Below are 18,586 nucleotides of genomic sequence, written 5' to 3' on the forward strand. Positions count from 1 at the left end.
CCAGCTCTGCAATAGGTTTGTTGAGCTACAGCCATTAGAACTGTACACATATATTTAAAACTCTATTCAAAGGCATTACAATTTTTGCCATTTTATGTTCAGTACCTTTGCCTTTATCACCGCAGCCACAAAATGAAGTAATACTTCCATCAAGCTATCCAGCGGAATCCCAACATCTTTGTCAAACGTACAGACCCTGAAAATATATTTAAAGTTTATGCTTGTTGTTCCAACATGAACCTTATACTTACCATAGATCCAAATCATACAAGTGTGAAACACTCCTACCAGTGAATTACTGCGCTGGCAACATCTCATCCCAAGACCAGGGAGTAAACTCAAGATTCCATTCCATATCCCTACCATTACCTTACAGTCACATTGTCCCACATAAAATAAATGTTGAGGAATGTGAATACACGAGTTAAACAAGGTTAGCATGCATGGTGAGATTTTAAAAACTATGTCGTTGAATGCAGGGTATGTCATAGTTTTGAGTGTGGGCCAGCAGCATATAGTGAGGTGGGAGCCATTGATCACTGACAGCTTTATTTCTCCTATGTTTTTGTTAACTACAACTGAATTTGAAGGGACTGATAAGCTGTTTTGGCAAAGAATTATCCCATGGCTGTATTTGTATGTGTAACACAGTTTACTAATTTAACATAATTAATTTTTGCTTTATATTGCCAGTCATGATGGAAGGTCATAGTCTGAGGAAGAGTGCTTGCACTCAAAAGCTCACGCCTTGAGTAATTCTTTGTTGGTCTTAAAGGTGCTACTGGACTCTGATTTTCTTGTACTTATCAAAACTGAACTTTATTTTTCATTTTACTAACTGCTCATCCAGTATTTATTTACTGATATACCACCCCCACTATGTTGACTCAGGGCAGTGTACGTAGTATACATATTTCTTCTAGTAGCCCTTCACAATCTACCGGCCTGGGTTATCATTTATGAACCTGGCCACTACACTGATCGCCTCAAATTCAAAGTAATGTAATTTAACATTAACCGATAGTTTATTATTAATTTGCCTACTTCATTTATACTTCTCTCTTCTACCCAGTGGGGACCTAAAGCAACTTACACCATTCTGTTCTCTTCCTCTTTATCCGCACAACAACCCCATGAGGTTTACAATCAACTATTAAACATTGGCTAGCAAAGAACTTACAAAGGGTTTCCCAATTACTGCCTCTATGTCATCTTTTTTCAATTTTTTTACCACTGAAAAAACCTTGAAATATATTCTTCAGGCTTTGAGAAACCCCAGAAGTGGGATTCTCCAGGTCTCAGCTGGAGGCTGGTATCCCTGCCACTGCGAGACCTGGAGAACCCACAGAATGAAAGCTCCTCTCCAGACTGCTAAAATCAGTTCACCTGGAGGAAAGAGGAAGGGGGACTGTGTAGCACTCCCCTCTATATACAGAGAGGGAAGGAGGGAGGAGGGAGGGAGAGAGAACACAGAAGAAAAAAGCAAACCTGATTAACCACACAATCACCTCTTAATGTAGTAAATACCTGAATGTCTCCTGCCTTGGATTGCTCTGAGAAGCGATTGGCCAGATGGTCCCAATTTAAAGGAAAATACTCCCCTAACAGTAAGTGATGAGCCTCTTGTGGCGCAGAGTGGTAAGGCAGCCGTCTGAAAGCTTTGCCCATAAGGCTGGGAGTTCAATCCCAGCAGCCGGCTCAAGGTTGACTCAGCCTTCCATCCTTCCGAGGTCGGTAAAATGAGTACCCAGCTTGCTGGGGGGTAAACGGTCATGACTGGGGAAGGCACTGGCAAACCACCCCGTATTCAGTCTGCCATGAAAACGCTAGAGGGCGTCACCCCAAGGGTCAGACATGACTCGGTGCTTGCACAGGGGATACCTTTACCTTTACCTTTTAACAGTAAGTGAGCGAGCTGCTTCTGCCTGTGCTCTAGCTACATCTCTTTCAGGCAATGACAATTTGTACAGCTTGGTGCAATGGTTAAGAGAAGCAGCTTCTAATGTGACAAATTCATTTGATTACCTGCTCCTCCACATGGTGGGTGACCTTGGGTTAGTCACTGTCTTGTTAGAAACTGTTCTCACAGAGCAGGTTCTCTCTTAGTATCACCTATGTCACAGAGCATTTGTTGTGGGGAGAGGAAGGGAAGGCTATTATAAGCCACTGAGATGCCTTTGGGCAATGAAAAGCATGGTATAAAAAACAACTCTTCATCTACTGGGAAGGTGCTACTAGGAAACAGTATCTCCTGTCTCCACATATCCCTGTGGCTCATGGTGTTCCTTTGCCCCATCTTCCATGCCATTGGTCTCAAATTTGCTTTGTTGTGATAGAAAGATTGCAGCAAGACTAATGTGGCATGTACATGAAAAAGGAAAATTTACATATTCCCAGTTGCACCCACATTAGCATTATTATCCCTGCTGCAATTGCTTGTGATGGTTACCACCAAAACATTCCTCCCTTCTCAGACTGCAAATTGCAAACCTCAGATAACTTACTCATGAGTAAACATTCCTAGGGCAGAGGCTTTTCTTGGCTGCTCTGGGTCCCTGAGAGCCAGCAGAGTGCCATTTCTGGGCCACCCACAGCTTCCCCTCCAGAAGGCACAGAGGGGCTGCAACAGGAGGTGGCTCACTCCCCACCCACCCATGTCCCTTGAGTTGAAAGAAGCCAGGGCAACTTACTGGCAGTAAGGGAATGTTCTGAGGCCAGTTCCTCTTCCACCCAGCAAACTTCTGAAATCGACAGGAAGTTGGAGGTGGAGAGCTGACCCCTAATTAAGCCGAAGGCTGCCTCCTGATTGGGGCTAAACTACCAGGGTGGACCATTTCTGGCCAAGGGCCAATCAGGAAATGGCTGTCAGTCTGGACATTATTAAAGTTTACTGACTGATATGATGTAGGATGAAAAAATTTTCAAGGCTAAGATTAAATTTATTTCAATATTTGATATCTTCAAATGTTAAAGTAGGGCTCACAAGAATTTTATTTTTATGTATGGAACTTTTGTTTGTTTGCTATACTCCTGTAGCAGTTGGTAGTACAGTTGTTTGTTATACACTAACAGAATTGTGATGTTATTAACAGAGATCATTTGGAGAAATATGGCTTCAGGAGTAACTCTTTAGCATATTCATTGTAGGTGAGATATAGACATTTTGCTGTACAACAGCCTGTAGTTCTTTTGCTGGTGGTTTTGCCTTTGTCTTGGGTTACTATTTGTATTTCCATTCTAAGCTTGTCCATTTTACTATCTGCAGGTACTGGAATGATTAATATTACTTATTTTGGGGGCTTCCAAAATAGAATGGTGAGCTTCCTCCCCCAAAAGCTGTATTTTAAGATGACCACAGTATATACATTATTTTCAAAATTGTTTACAGTTACATATAAACAAACAAAAGTTGATGTGATTGTATATGTGAAAAATTTGTTGTTGTCCCCTCTCCAGTGCTTCCAAAGATGGGGGAAAAATTCTCAGATTTGTTCATGTCATGCCTGTTGAGCATGAAAATCCTTTCCTTACAAGCTCTGTACTCCTTCTAAAAGATGAAATATTTCATAGGAACTTCTTTTCATAGTTACTAGAATTAACCTCACATTGAAATTTGTCTGTGCCAGATGAAAAGTATCTCCAGCATATTCCCACTCATGGACAGCTGAGGTGACGAAGATGCAGAAGCCCACCCCTGCTGTGAAAATTCTCTCTTCTTCCTATAAAAAGTTATTTTATTTTTAAAGCATTCTGGTGCTGAGTTCCTCTTTGCACATTAAAACTCTGCCAACAGCTCACACCAAGGTACCAAGGGATAATCTGCCTACTCTAATCGCACACTCCTTCTCTCACCAGTTCTATTCATATGTTAGTCAATTTTCATTCAATAAAGATCCAATGCATGTTACTCTTGAAACCAAGGTCCAGAACCTGGATATGTGTATGGTTTCAATTATTCATTGATGTGTATGTATACTGAATGTAACATGATAATTACTCAATACATGGCTAAAAAAAATCACGGAATGTATATGTTTACTGTACCATGACCTGTTGTTAATAGCAAATTAGTAGACATTAGGGAGATTTTTTAAAATCTGCATTTCACAGATTGTATAGGAAAGGGTCTTACTGGCACTGTGTTGGTCAAAGTGGCAGAAAAGTACAGATTCTTGGTTTCTAATATTTTTGGCCAGTGCTATGATAATGTTGCCAAAGGAGTGTAAACCATTGTTACAGAAGATGATTATCAGTCTTTCTTTGTATTTTGCTGTATCCACGGCTGGAATCTTGTATTGATGTAGAATGCAAACAATTCTGGTCAAGCAACAGCCAGATGCCAATTTCAGTAAATAACATTCCAAATAGTAGTGCGATGGCATGTTTTCTTCCCTCTGGTATTACCCAAAGTAATCAAAGAAAGCAAAATTGTGTGTGATTTATCTTTGCTAGACTAAGCAGATTGAAATAGAAAAGAGGGTGATTGAAGAAGAAAAGGTGGAACCGAAAGGGAGGGGCCAATGGACAGTGATAATGATAGAGATTACAAGTGAAATATTGGGAAAGGTACAAAACAATGGTACTTGATAAGGCACCTGCAGCCCAGAACATCATATATTAAAAAACACTGTCACAAAGAAGGAAGGGGAAATGATTACAACAGGGTCATAGAATCATAGAATAATGGAGTTGGAAGGTACCTCCTGGGTCATCTAATACAAACCCCTGCACCCTACAGGATACTCAACACCCTATCACTTATCCACTGTAACCTGCCACCCCCTTGAAACTTCAGAGAATCAACCTCTCCGTCATATGGCTATTCAACATCTGTTTAAAAATTTCCAAAGATGGAGAACCCACCACTTCCCAAGGAAGCCTGAGAAACTGCTCTGGCAGGAACTTCTTTCGGATATTTAGACTGACTTTCTTTTGAATTAATTTCATCCCACTGGTTCTGGTCCATCCCTCTGGGCCAAGAGCAAACAACTCTGCTCCATCCTCTATATATGGCAGCCTGTTGAATACTTGAAGATGATTATCAGACCCACTCTCAGTCGTCTTGTTTCCAGGCTAAACAGACCAAGCTCCCCCAAACTTTCCTCATACATCTTGGTTTTCAAACCCATCACCATCTTTGTTGCCCTCCTCTGGACATGTTTGCCTTCTTCAACTGTAGTGCCCCAAACTGAACACAGTACTCCAAGTGAGGCCAAACCAGAGCAGAGTAATGCTGTACCATCACGTCCCATGATCTGGACACAATACTCCGTTTCCAAAATCCGATTTGCCTTTTTAGCCACCAAGTCGCACTGCTAACTCATGTTCAATGTATGGTCTACTAAGACTCCTAGAGACTCTTTGCACATACTACTGCCAAGACGAGTTTCCCCCATCCTATATTGGTGTATATGGGTTTTCATACCTAAATGCAGAACTTTACACGTCCCTATTGAACTTTATTTTATTCAGTTTAGCCCATTTCTCGAGCTTATCAAGATCATCCTGTACTCTGATTCTGTCTTCTGTTGTGTTTGCTACCCCTCCCAGTTTAGTATTGTCTGCAAATTTAATAAGTACCCCCTCTAATCCCTCATCCAATCATCTTTAAACTGCCCGTGGCGCCGCGGGCGCCACGGACTAAATAAATGGTTAAGGGGTTCTAAGGTGGGATTTGTCCGTGATGAGGAAGGGTCCAGATTGGACCCTCCCTCAGGACAGACAATCGGAGGGACCAATCGGCAGGTGCTTTGCACCTGCCAATTGGTCCCTCTGATTCCCAGCCCCAGCAACTTGCTCCCTTTCTTCCTGCCAGCAACTTGCTCCCAGCCCCTGCAACTTGCTCCAGATTCCCAGCAGTTGCTCCCTTTCCCGCTGACGCGTCGGAGCCCCCGGCAGCTGCGCGGAGCCGGGTGGGGAGGCGCTGTCGGTGGCGTCGGAGTCCGATTAGCAGCCCTCCAATTCCCAGCCCCAGCAACTGCGAGCCACGCACAGCGCAGCTTGCAGTTGCTCCCTATCTTGCTGACGCGTCAGAGGTGCAAAGCGCCTCCGACGCGTCAGCCCGGCCCCAAGGGAGCCCCCGGCAGCTGCGCGGAGCCGGGCGGGGAGGCGCTGTCGGCGGCATCGGAGTTGCAGCCGTGCCGGGCGGCGCAGAGGTGGGCGGAGGCGCTCGCAATCAAGTGGCGGAGCTCCGAGCCCAGCGGGGGCCGCCCCACGCCGCGCGCCAGACCCGCCAGCTGCTGCCGGATGTGCCACTCCACCTGCCGCGCCTGCAGCGCCCGCAGACGCCGGCACAGGCCCCGCGCCTGGCCCCACAGCGCCGCCCGATGCGCCCGCACCGCTGTCGCTGCCGCCGCCCCGCCCGCCTCCGGCACCGCCACCGCCATCCCGGGCCGCGGCCGCTGCCACGGCCTCCCTCACGGCGCGCGGGCAGGCGGACGCCCAGCCCACGGGCCTTCCTCAGCCCCGCGCGCGCATGCACAGCGCACCTGCTGGGGGCTCCCTGCCCGCCAAATGACCACCGCCCGGGGGAGCCCCCGCCGCCACGATACGGTTAGTGCCTAGGGCCTGCTGTATTATTCATACAGCGGGCTTGATTACTAGTTCATAAATATGTTGAACAGCACAGGTGCCAGGACAGATCCCTTATCAAAAGCTTTACTGAAATCTAGATAAACTATGTCCACAGCATTCCCCAGATCCAGAAAGGTAGTCACTTTCTCAAAAAAAGAGATAAGGTTGGTCTGACATGACTTGTCAGATGTGCAAGACCAAAGTGAAGCATACACCTTGGACATCAGAATACCTAAGGAAAGATCTAGCACACCTCCTAATCCTCTGAACATTCAGAACCAACCAATCATGGGTCCAGTTGTATGTTGCAGTTATGAAGTTACTGATCTCACTGTTTGTTATTCTTTTATTGTTATTTATGGTTGCTGAGCCTCTTGTGGCGCAGAGTGGTAAGGCAGCCACCTGAAATCTTTGCCCATGAGGTTGGGAGTTCAATCCCAGCAGCCGGCTCAAGGTTGACTCAGCCTTCCATCCTTCCGAGGTCGGTAAAATGAGTACCCAGCTTGCTGGGGGGGTAAATGGTAATGACTGGGGAAGGCACTGGCAAACCACCCCGTATTGAGTCTGCCATGAAAACGCTGGAGGGCGTCACCCCAAGGGTCAGACATGACTCGGTGCTTGCACAGGGGATACCTTTATGGTTGCTGATTTCACTGTATGGTTCCTGTTTCCTGTATTTCATGTGAATTGCCCTGAGCCTCCAGGTAAGGTGGTATGTAAATGTAATAAATAAATATGAAAAGGAAACTGAAACTAGAGCGAGTTTGGATGAATACTCATAATGAAGTTTTGAGAATATCTTATAGAACAACATTTATAAGCCGTTTTGAGACTCCTTCTAATAGATAAAAGTGGCATATAAGAACCAACTCTTCTTTTGGTCCACGGACTACCAGGTGATTTGATCTTGCAGAGCCTTAGGTATGCAGGACCAAGACCACATACAGCCTTCAATAACCAAAACCTTGATGTGAACCTGGACCTCTACTGGGAGCCCATGCAGCTGCTGCAGTACCAGTCTGATATGGGCTCTCTACATATTTAGCCCATTACTGTCCAGCTTCCATCCTTGCTATAGGGTGGAGACATCATTGGTTGCCTTGATAGATGATCTCCAATGACACCTGAGTCAGGATTAGTTGGTGCTGCTTGTGTTGCTCGACCTCATGACAGCATTCTATGTGGTAGATCATGAGTTTCTTGCTCACCATATCACCAATGCTGGAATACAGGGGACAGCCCTTCAGTAGCTGAGCTTTCTCCAGGGTTGAGGGAACAGGGCTGCAGTGGGAGAATCAATTGCGATGCTACCAGATCCCTTGTGGAGTTCCACAGAGCAGTCCTCTCTACCACTTTATTGAACATCTTTATGTGCCCTCTAGGCCAATGACACCCAGCTCTACTTCCTAAAAAACAGCTGGTCAGATGCCCCCCAAATACATTGCCAGTTGTTTGGAAGCAGCGACAGTCTGGCTCAAGCAGAGTTGCCTGAAAGTCAGCCCTTCCAAAACAGAGGTCCTATAGCTGGGCAAGGAAAAAAATGATTGGGCAAGGGCTGGGTAACAAAAAATTAATACTCGGCTTATTACTGCACAGTCTGCTAGGAGGCCAATGAATTCCTGCTATAATAACATCTAGAACATCACGGGGACACATTCCGCATGGAGGTGTAAAACATGTGGTGCCTCATGCTTGCAAACACGCAATAGTAAACCATGGATTCGCACGCTTCCTGACCCAAGACTCCTTCCACATTATCCCACAATCTCATAGTGGCTTTCTCTTAGGAAGCATGTACAACCAGAGGTTTTCCTGAGCTCCACGGGTTGTCAATCAACACAAGCCACCAATCCCTCCACAGTAGTAGTTTTGGGGACTCAATCTTCCATCAACCCCCAAGTACCAAAATTAATTTTAAAAAATACTTTTGCGTTGCCATGGGGACACATCACAACAGTAAAGTTTTTTTTAAAGACTTACATTTCTGCGATGCCACAGGATCACACCACAACAATAAAACATTTATTTATATCTCTTTTGGGGATTCTTTGTATAATGGTCTGTCTTTATGTTTGGGTAGATTTCTTATAGGCAGGCCATGGTAATTGGACCCTGATGTTTGTGTGTTCACAATGAAGATTTGAAACTCAGAGCATGGATGGTAAGCTAAGGGCTGCTTCATCACACACATACCCCTTTCCCTGTTCATACCCCACCACCAGAAAACACAACAGGAATGTGTTTAGGGTTGCTGCCACATCCCAATATTACTTTGCACATTGAAGAGAATATTTTATTTGAACTGAGGGCACATTGCTTCGCAATCCCATAGCTACGCAGACTATGCCATTAGAAAAAAATTGATCTGGAAAAGGGGAAGGGAAAGAGGATGCGAGGGCAAGCACAACACTACTGAGACTGTTCTATGTTTCTCCCTTCAGATGGGCTTGCCATTTTTGTGCCATGATTTGCAGTGTGACAAGAAAAGGGAAGTGGGATTTTGTGATTTCCCTGATCATGCAGCAAACTGGACAAAACTTGCACCAACTCCAGCACAGCTGTGTGCTGCTGCCAATGTCATGAGGAAGCAGCACTAAAATCTGCAAACAATGAGAGGCTGTGCAGGGGCAAATTCTTCATGTGGAATCAGTCTGGGCGCTCCACAAGGATACCCTGCACACACTGGGTGCATTTTCTGCACCCTTTAAATGTAGTGAAATGCTTACCTTATGTAGTCATTATATTCTGGCCCCTACATATGACGTCACCAACATCCAGCATCCGGGCAGCAAACTCACTTGGAGTACTGTATTCAGTTTTGGTCACACCAATTCAAGAGGGATGTTGACAAACTAGAATGTGTCCAAAGGAGGGCAACAAAGATGGTGAGGGGTTTGGAGATCAAGACGTATGAAGGAAGGTTGGGGGAGCTTGGTCTGTTTAGCCTAGAAAGGAGACGACTGAGAGGGGATCTGATATCCGTCTTCAAGTATTTAAAAGGGTGCAATATAGAGGATGGAGCAGAATTGTTCTGTTGCCCCAGAGGGACAGACCAGAATGAATGGAATGAAATTAATTCAAAAGAAATTCCATCTAAACATCCGGAAGAAGTTCCTGACAGTTAGACCCGTTTCTCAGTGGAACAGGCTTCCTCGGGAGATGGTGGGTTCTCCATCTTTGGAAATTTTTAAACAGAGGCTAGATAGCCATCTGACGGAGAGGCTGATTCTGTGAAGGCAAAGGGGTGGCAGGTTACAGTGGATGAGTGATAGGGTGGTGAGTGTCCCGCATAGTGCAGGGGGTTGGACTATATGACCCATGAGGTCCCTTCCAGCTCTATGATTCTATTTGCTACATTCTCCATTTTAAAATGCTTGTTGGGGGATTCCCTAACCTATTTAGTACTAGCAGGCAACCAGCAGAGTGATATAATGGAGGCTAAAATGTGCTAAAGGCACCTGTCTCATCCCACCTTCGCACCCACATCCCTTCTGGGAACAGAAATTTCTTTTTAAAAATAGTTAACTACTTGGAGCAACGAATAGGCAGACAAGCATTCAGCCGATGCCAGAAATAATTTTTCCAAAAGTTATAACACAAAGCATGCCTCTCAGAGTCTGCTTGGTGTGGTGGTTAGGAGTGTGAACTTGTAATCTGGCGAGCCGGGTTTGATTCCGCACTCTGCCACATGCAACCAGCTGGGTGACCTTGGGTTCACTGCAGCACTGATAAAGCTGTTCTGACCAAGCAGTAATATCAGGGTTCTCTCAGCTTCACCTACTTCACAAGGTATCTGTTGTGGAGAGAGGAGAGGAAATGGAAGGTGAATGTAAGCCACTCTGAGACTCCATCAGCAGCATATAAAAACAAAGTCTTCTTATTCTACACCCCCACCCACCAAAATCAGTAATGAGATTAAGTTTTTAAAGTATCAAGACTCATGATTCCCTAAGGGGAGGCGTTCAAAAAGCGCTATGCAACTATGATCAGATGCATAAGCTTTTAAATGAAGAAGTATGTTTTTTTTTAATTAGCGGGCATCATGGGACCTTTGAAACATGGAGAAAGAGGATTGGCTGCCTTGATTGATTGACAGGTGGAAGATAGTCATCTGTAAAGCACGTTGTTCTCTTCTACCATTACCAGGAGCAGTTTTTGAGGGTGAGAAGCATGAAAAGGCTGCAGACAAGAGTATCAAAAAGGTGAGGAGGGGCCAAGAGGCACAATAACATTTAGCACAATGCCATTCAGATGGTGTAACACTATTTTTAGTGATGTGCAGAAATGCCCTGGAAATCAACATCCAGAATTAGGTCTGGAATTAAATAGAACAACCTCAGCAACTCCCAAGAATAATATATGCCATTTGCAGATTTTATTGTTTAATAGGTTTTAATGTTATTTTAATTATGAAATGTTGTTTTTAATGTTTTATGAACTAACTTATTTTATTGATGTGTTGTAAACCATCCTGAGCCTGGTATGCTGGGCGGAGTGGTGAATAAATCACATGAGAAAAAACAATATAGTAAACAAGTTGTTTTCTATCGGAAACAGGTGAGCAATGGACCAAGGAGGGTTGGGGGGAGAAACTAATGGGAGAACCCATACAAGTATTTTGGTTATAATGAAAGTTTTCATAAAAGTGATTAGATAACTAAGCATATATCTGTGTTTTAAAGAACACCAAGATGCCAGCTGCTAAGCTTGACACTTAACACCAAAGCAGGTACATACATCCTGAATCTGGAATATTTTTCTATGTACTTTTAAGACACACATGGAAAATGCCATTGACAGTTCATCAAAATAAAATCTTTTCCGTGCACTTAGTACTTCAAATACAAGTATGCTGGTTCATAAATTAATATATCTTGTATTACCCTGGGGGAAAAAGTACTTTTAAGCCACAGTACTGACATAATTATTTTCTACTGTAAAATAGAATAAACTGTCACACCAATGTGATGGTCCCTGTTGTGAAAGAACTGGATATAGGAACCATTAACCATAGTAGAACATGTTTGTAAGCCATGGGGTATGTTCCTTTCGGAACATTCCTATTTAATTTATCTCTTTCTTCTACTTGTTCATAACCAACAGAGAATTTCTCATATAGCATGTCAGGATCCCCACTACCTTTTTGTAAAGATATATTCTAGGGTTCTTCATTGTTTTCCCACAAGTAGTTACCATGTCATTAACAGTTCATGATAGTTGGAAAGGTGCAGGTTATTCTTCCATTACTGCATTTCCATGCTGGGGAACCAGAATTATGTTATATTTCTGTCTTTTGTACTCTAAAGTAGCGATCCCCAACCTGTGGGCCGCGGACCACATGTGGTCCTTTGACTAATTGGAGGTGGGCCCCGAAGGACGCCTTCTCCCCCCCCCAGCCCTTTACTTCATCCCCCCCCCAGCCCATTACAACATACTTCATTGTTGTGGCGTACAGCTTGTTCTTGCAGACAGTAAGGTATACAATTAATTGCAAAGTTAACTTCTACACCAAGTCTATATAAATAAGAGTAGTGAAAGGGCTGAATTAGTCAAAGACAATAACGTTATAACTAGTTGCCATTTGCAGACTTTGGCCATTCAGAAAGCAGGGGTTATTGCCTCTTAACATGAATCTGTCAAAAGTGCCACTGGTTCATCCTTACTAGCACTGCAAGTAATTTTATAACTGGTATAATTAAAAAAAACTTAAGGAAAACACTGTCAGGATCCTTTCCTTTGTTAATCAAGTACAGTTCTACCTATATGGTACTCGCAAACAATACAGATCTACATATAAAGCTATACAAAGGTGAAACTCAGTTATGCTACGCATGATTTTTCTTCAGTCTGCACTGAATGAATATTAAAGCACCAGAGTTTGGTAATCACTGATCTAGAAACTAGTGGGAATGCAAGTAATAGCTAATATTTTGGCTGAGCCTTTACAGCATTTTTATTTCTCAAAAAAATTAAGCTGTGTAATTTACATTCAATAGGAAATTATCCTGTCATAACAGACTATTCTATTCACATTATCTCTTAATTAACGCTGAAACATTTAAAAGCCATTAGAATCCATCCTCAAGAGTTCTAGATTACATGAGTTCAAACCCAGCTGTCTTTAGATATACAAAACAGTAGCTATGAAATTTGAGATAAAGTATTAGGAAGAAAACAGTATCATTCTCTTGCTCAAATTTAAGAGACGCTAGTTCACATTAAATATAATTTGTACTGTTCATTTCATGTATTCATTGAAATTATCAGACCCTGGATGTATTAAAATACCATTCCCCTTTTCCATCCAATAGGGACTCTCTTCAGGTGGCTAACAATAATTATACTAAAATTCCATGTAACTAATACCACAATCATACAAAAAAGCACAAAACAAAATCAAAGCAGTATATAGGAGAATCACTCAAGGGTATCAAAGAAATTCAAACATTACCTAAGACAAATAATAGCTTAGTGACCTGATTTCTAAAGTAGAAAAGAGATGTAGTCCAATGAACCTCAGAGAACTCCTAAGCTTGTCACCATGACATACGACAATAAACAAGTAGTACTTTTGGCCAGTGTAAACCTTTTTAGTCATCATGTTTTAATATATGTACAAGGACAGCATATATGTGTTTGCTATTTTAATTTGAAATAGTCAATATGCATAATCCAGCTCCAGTATACACATACCAGAACTCTAACATGCCATGTAATTGAACATATGGGTTGCCCCTTTCAGAAAAATGTCAACCGCATGACACGGCAAGATTACATGTAGCACACTCTAAATTTCCCAATACATGGCTCCACACTTGTGAGAGTAGTATATACCATTTCTAAAGCAATTTCACATCTTTGCAATTTTTACTAAGTAGTGGACACCATGGATATCTCCTACTAACAGTGATGACTTCCTCTGATGCAAGTGATCTTCTACAGAACATTTTACATTGTGGAAGGTGTCTTGAAATGCAACCAGAACAGAACAGAACATGGAGATATTTAATATACTGCCATAGGTTGTTAGTCATTTACAGAAGTGTATTCTGGGTGATAGAATACACTTCAGTCACTTTCTATCTTCTCTTGATGAAAGTTTTTGAGAGAGAAAACTTAAAAATTATACAATCCCAGTCCTCATCATTTAAAATTAAAACAATCCACATATACTATATCTTCTGTGTAACTTATTTCGAGCAATAATTGAATTGCCTGCAATTCACATTTTCACGGTCTTCCTATGCGGAATGCAGGATGTACCACAGATGCTCCACTAATTAGAGGAAGTATCCAGACTTTTAAACTCATGTATTTTCCACTTTATTTAAGAATATACAGTTAACCCTGGAATATCCTGTCTACAGCAGTATTATTCTTGTTCACAATTTGCCAGGTTTTGTCTCCAATTTCCCTCCCCGGTAACAATCACAGCTGGGACTGAGGAATTATCCTTGGGGTAGTTCCTCTTCCCCCACACATATTCCATTCTGTTTAGTCCTACAGGTAAGTTAACAGGCACTGGTTCAGGTCAGACAACATAAAAACATGATTTCAAAGGGTGTGGCCCAAAGACAATCCTTCAAACACAAGTTTGTATCTACAAATATTGGTTTATCTGTCAAGCAGTCTGCTAGTGAGAGGAGATAGCAAGACAAGTTTTGATTTTGAGCTGCTCTTACCAGATCTTTGAAGCCAAGAGCATGTTCATAGGGGAGTAGAAAGCTTGTATGTCTGCTTCCATTCTTCATGAGAAGCACAGTTAGGCTTAATTGTGGTTTAATTTTGCATCTTGGGCTGGCATAATTAGTGAAGTGGTTTATGTCTGCCTCATGAAGCCATGACTGAATATAACCATCTGATTATAGACCATTTTTCTAACTTTGGTTAAAGAATGTCAAACCAAGATGTGCACCATGATTTGAATAAGCTATTAGCTTACTTAACAGCCTGAACTCTGAGTTTTTATCATATACTACTGCAGTTAGCATAGCTTGCTGCCCTGCAGTGCAGGTTCAGATTCTTGCTTAGTCTCTGTGGAGGGAAGAGCAAAGACAAAGAAACCAAAGTTTGTTAAACCAGGATTTGCGTGATCTGCAAGCCAAATCATGATTTCACAAACTATAATATGCTTAAGATAAACCATGGTTTAACTTTGTTTGTTACCCAATCCACTCTATTGCCACATACAGTTAGATTATTTAAAAAACAAACAAGGAGCCTTAGCCAATGTAGATTTGATAGTAAAGCACAATTTTGAACAATTGAACAATTTTTGGGAGCAAGTGTAGGACTGCTCTATATAAAGACCCCAGCTATACAGAGTTGGGGTCTGACATCCCATCTCTGTATAGTTATACCCAACACAAGTTTTACAAATGCTGAAGATTTAAAACTAAAATTAAAAAGTTCACTTGCACTCTATAACTTATGCGTCTAAGCACATTCATTGAAACATACTGTATAATTCATTCCAAAAGGAAAATCCATCTTCTGTACAAGGTATTGGAACCAGGTACCAAATCCTATATCCCACTGACAAAACAGCAGTACTGCTCTTTCATTCCTATGCATGCTTCTTTGCAAGAATGCGCAATTGACCAAAGCTGTATTTACTTCAGAGTACTCAAACAGAAGACTAGGCTACAAGTCTTTTCAATCCCCATGCTGAACCTGCACCAGAAAACCTTTCAACTATTGATCAAGCACTTTATCCGAAAGCTCAAAAGCTTCTCCAGAATGAGTAGTCTGAAAATTTCTACCACCAAAGAAGATCTAGCCATTTAAACTGGAACAATATAAGAGCAACTAAGTCTCCTTCAGTATCACTTTAGTAGAACTAAAATGATAGCAGTTTAACTAGTTTGTCAGAATTAATTGACAGATACTACACAGTTTCAGTGTTCACGGTGAGGTGGAATGAATTTCTCAAAATAAAATTAAAGAGTGAGCAATATATGAAAAACTTTAAAAAATAACAAGAGACTATATTTTAATTAAAATTGAACATGTCAAACAGAAAGGTTACGGAGAATAAAATCTATTTTCTAAATTTTCACTTTAACATGAAATGAAAAAATACACACTCTACACACAAAATACCATTTATGGAGAAAATCATATTACCGTCAATCAGTAACATTCTTATAAAACATTTGTATGTACTTCTATGTTTATAGACTGTCAAAGTAAATATTTAATATAATCAATGAAGTATAGAAGTGCAACTTAGGTTAGCTCATTATTGTTCAGAATTGACATATTAAAAGAGAATGCTTTAGAAATGCTTTATAATTGCCAAAAGAGAATTATATGGAAGGATTCATCCATTCTCCCAACCTTCTGGAGTAGCCCCAGAATACTCCCAAAATTGCTCCTGAGAGTTGAAAGATCCTTAAGACCAACACAGAATGTAACATGGGGACACTGAAGCTGGAGAAGAATCAGGTCACCACCACCCCATATATATCCCATGAAGTCTGACGCAAGATCTTCCATAAACAGCACAGAAGTTCCGACAAGTGTACAATATCCACATGTACACCTGCAGTACCTTTATGTACCATACTCCACATTATTTTCAAGGCTTCTCCAGCTGTTGGAAAGTAGAAGGAAAATTAAGTAGAGGCTATGGCTGAGTGGGAGAGCATCTGATTAGAATGTAGAAGGTTCCATGTTCAATCCCTGGTACCTTAAGCTAAAAGTATCAGGTGGTAGATCATGTGAAGGACCTCTGCCTGGAGAGCCACTGCCAGTCTGAGCAAATAATACTGATGGTGGTGAACCAATGGTCTGATTCAGTATAAACCAGCCTTATGTGCTTGTCCATGTGTAATGTATGAATTGAAGCAAAGGAGATAGCCAAAATGCTCTATGAATTCTGCTCTGACCACAGTGGGTAAGATATGATTTTGCCATAGTTCAAGCTTTCTAATCTCACTACTACTGAACTCGTTAGTAATCTATGAAGATATTTAGAACTTCCTATGGCCTTTTCAAACATCAGCATTTAAAGAGTTCAAGCTATACAACATCTTTCACATCTACTCTTACCATGTACAGATCCAGTCAGATGCAGACCAATGGAGCACAACAAACTGCATGTACAATTTTTTTCTCAAAGCAGTGGAAAGGAATTTCCAAACACTTTTAGCAGCATAAAAATACACATATTCTGTACATGCCACTACCCTGCATATAATTATCTTCATGCACAGCATTAGCATCTAGAAGAAAATGGCTACCTTCAGGTAACCATAATAACTAACTTTTTCACATTTAAGGATCATAAGACTGAAAACTGTGAAATTTGAAAAAGAATCTTGATTCCACAGGTCTTAAACAATACCTACATATTACTATGTAAGAATCATTATATAGATACTATATTTTGAATGAAATCTATTTAGTATCTATAGGGGCAGTATCATGTTAAGTTTAAATAGTGAACAGTAGTTTGAAGTAGTTTCATATATTTCTTAAGAAATTTCTTAAGAAAACTTCTTAAAATTTCTTGGGGAAATATTACAGGATGCATCAGCTCTGAAAAAATGTAATACCTTATTACCTCTAGCAGCCCTACACAGTGTGATATATATTCTGTGATGACATTTAAAATCCAGCTTTTAACATGCCATTTAACATTCCATTTGGGGCAGCAAGTGTAACAAGTCTGTAATATTAGATGACAAATGAGGTTTAAGAAGATGAAAAATTGTACAACAAAAAATGAAATGGATTTTTTTCTATATCGTCCCATAGTACCTAATGTTTTTAAAAATGAAGCTACACTTTTTATTTCTTAAATTTCTTCTTATATTTAAAAGGCAGCATTAACCAAAGTTAAGGAGATTGTTGTCATGTAATGTACGAAGGGCATGATTCAGGTTAACGAGCAACTAATTGCTGCAGATTTCAGTCAGAAAGTTCAAAAGCATGTTTCTCCTGTAATAGTACTATTTAAAAGTACTACAGTTGGCTGGAGAAAGCCTGAACTGTTTAAACAAATAACATGAGAACAAACAAGAGACATTTACAGATATCTGACTATTCTACAGCAAATGTAGGCCTTTGAAATGCTGCCAGACTGCAACAATGTCACATATGTAATGGTAAATATGTAAATTTTAAGGGAGAAAGGATTCAAAAACACCAGTACAATAAACTGCACACACAGTTACCAACACCAATAACCTTCTGAATACTTCCTTCCATAGGCAGCTGACCACTGAAAAAATCCACTCATTTCCAAACAGGGTAATTTCCATGGCTGTGGTTTTCTTTTTAGAAGTAAGCACTACTGTAACATAGCAACCATCACCACTGCTGCTCCCTGTCCCTCTTCAGGACAAATACTGGTGTGATACCAAATTAACCATTGAACAAGAATAGTCACTTGAAACTAACTACAACAAACTGATATGTTTTCCAAGTATACCTGCTTGAACTGCAGGCATCTATTCTCTTAGCTTTGACAATTATACTCCTATAGTTGCCACAGAGAGCTAGCTTTCTAACAGCTACATAACTCTTTTACTATTGCAACCACCTCTGCATGTGGACAGAAATTAATACAAAAGAAATATACTCAAGGCAGACATACATAAGAATTGCTTCTCACCACAAGCCACATAATACAATCTTGTTTTAAAATAGAAAAAGAGATTAAGCATATCAATAATCAATTTTATCATCAGTTAGGGACACACCTTCCTGAAAAGTCTTTTATTTAGCTATGATTAGACAACGATTGCATATAATACACTGAGTTCTGGTACAGTTTTCCATTGCTCCATCTGCTGGATGCCTGCACCATACTAGCAACTAACTCCCTGCCTTGTGGGGGTGGGGGAAGTAGCATCAAGCAATTCAGCAGGTGTCTTCTACTACCCATAAACCAAGTTGTTCCCAAAAACTCACTCCAGTTTTAAAAATGCACTGCAAAAACAATTCAAGCTTTCAAACAGTTACCCAAATCTGCATGCAAACCAGTAATGGTGGTAATAATAATAAT

At 41.2% G+C, this 18,586-nt stretch overlaps 1 protein-coding gene across 22 annotated transcripts in view; it reads right to left on the minus strand.

Annotated features, from left to right (window-relative positions):
• The window catches only part of TENM3 (teneurin transmembrane protein 3), a 1,688,047-nt gene that overhangs the window by 1,668,468 nt on the left and 993 nt on the right, over positions 1–18,586 (minus strand). The window lies entirely within an intron of this gene.

This window comes from Paroedura picta, chromosome 10, assembly GCF_049243985.1.
Source record: "Paroedura picta isolate Pp20150507F chromosome 10, Ppicta_v3.0, whole genome shotgun sequence".
In the NCBI taxonomy this organism is placed as follows: Eukaryota; Metazoa; Chordata; class Lepidosauria; order Squamata; family Gekkonidae; genus Paroedura; species Paroedura picta.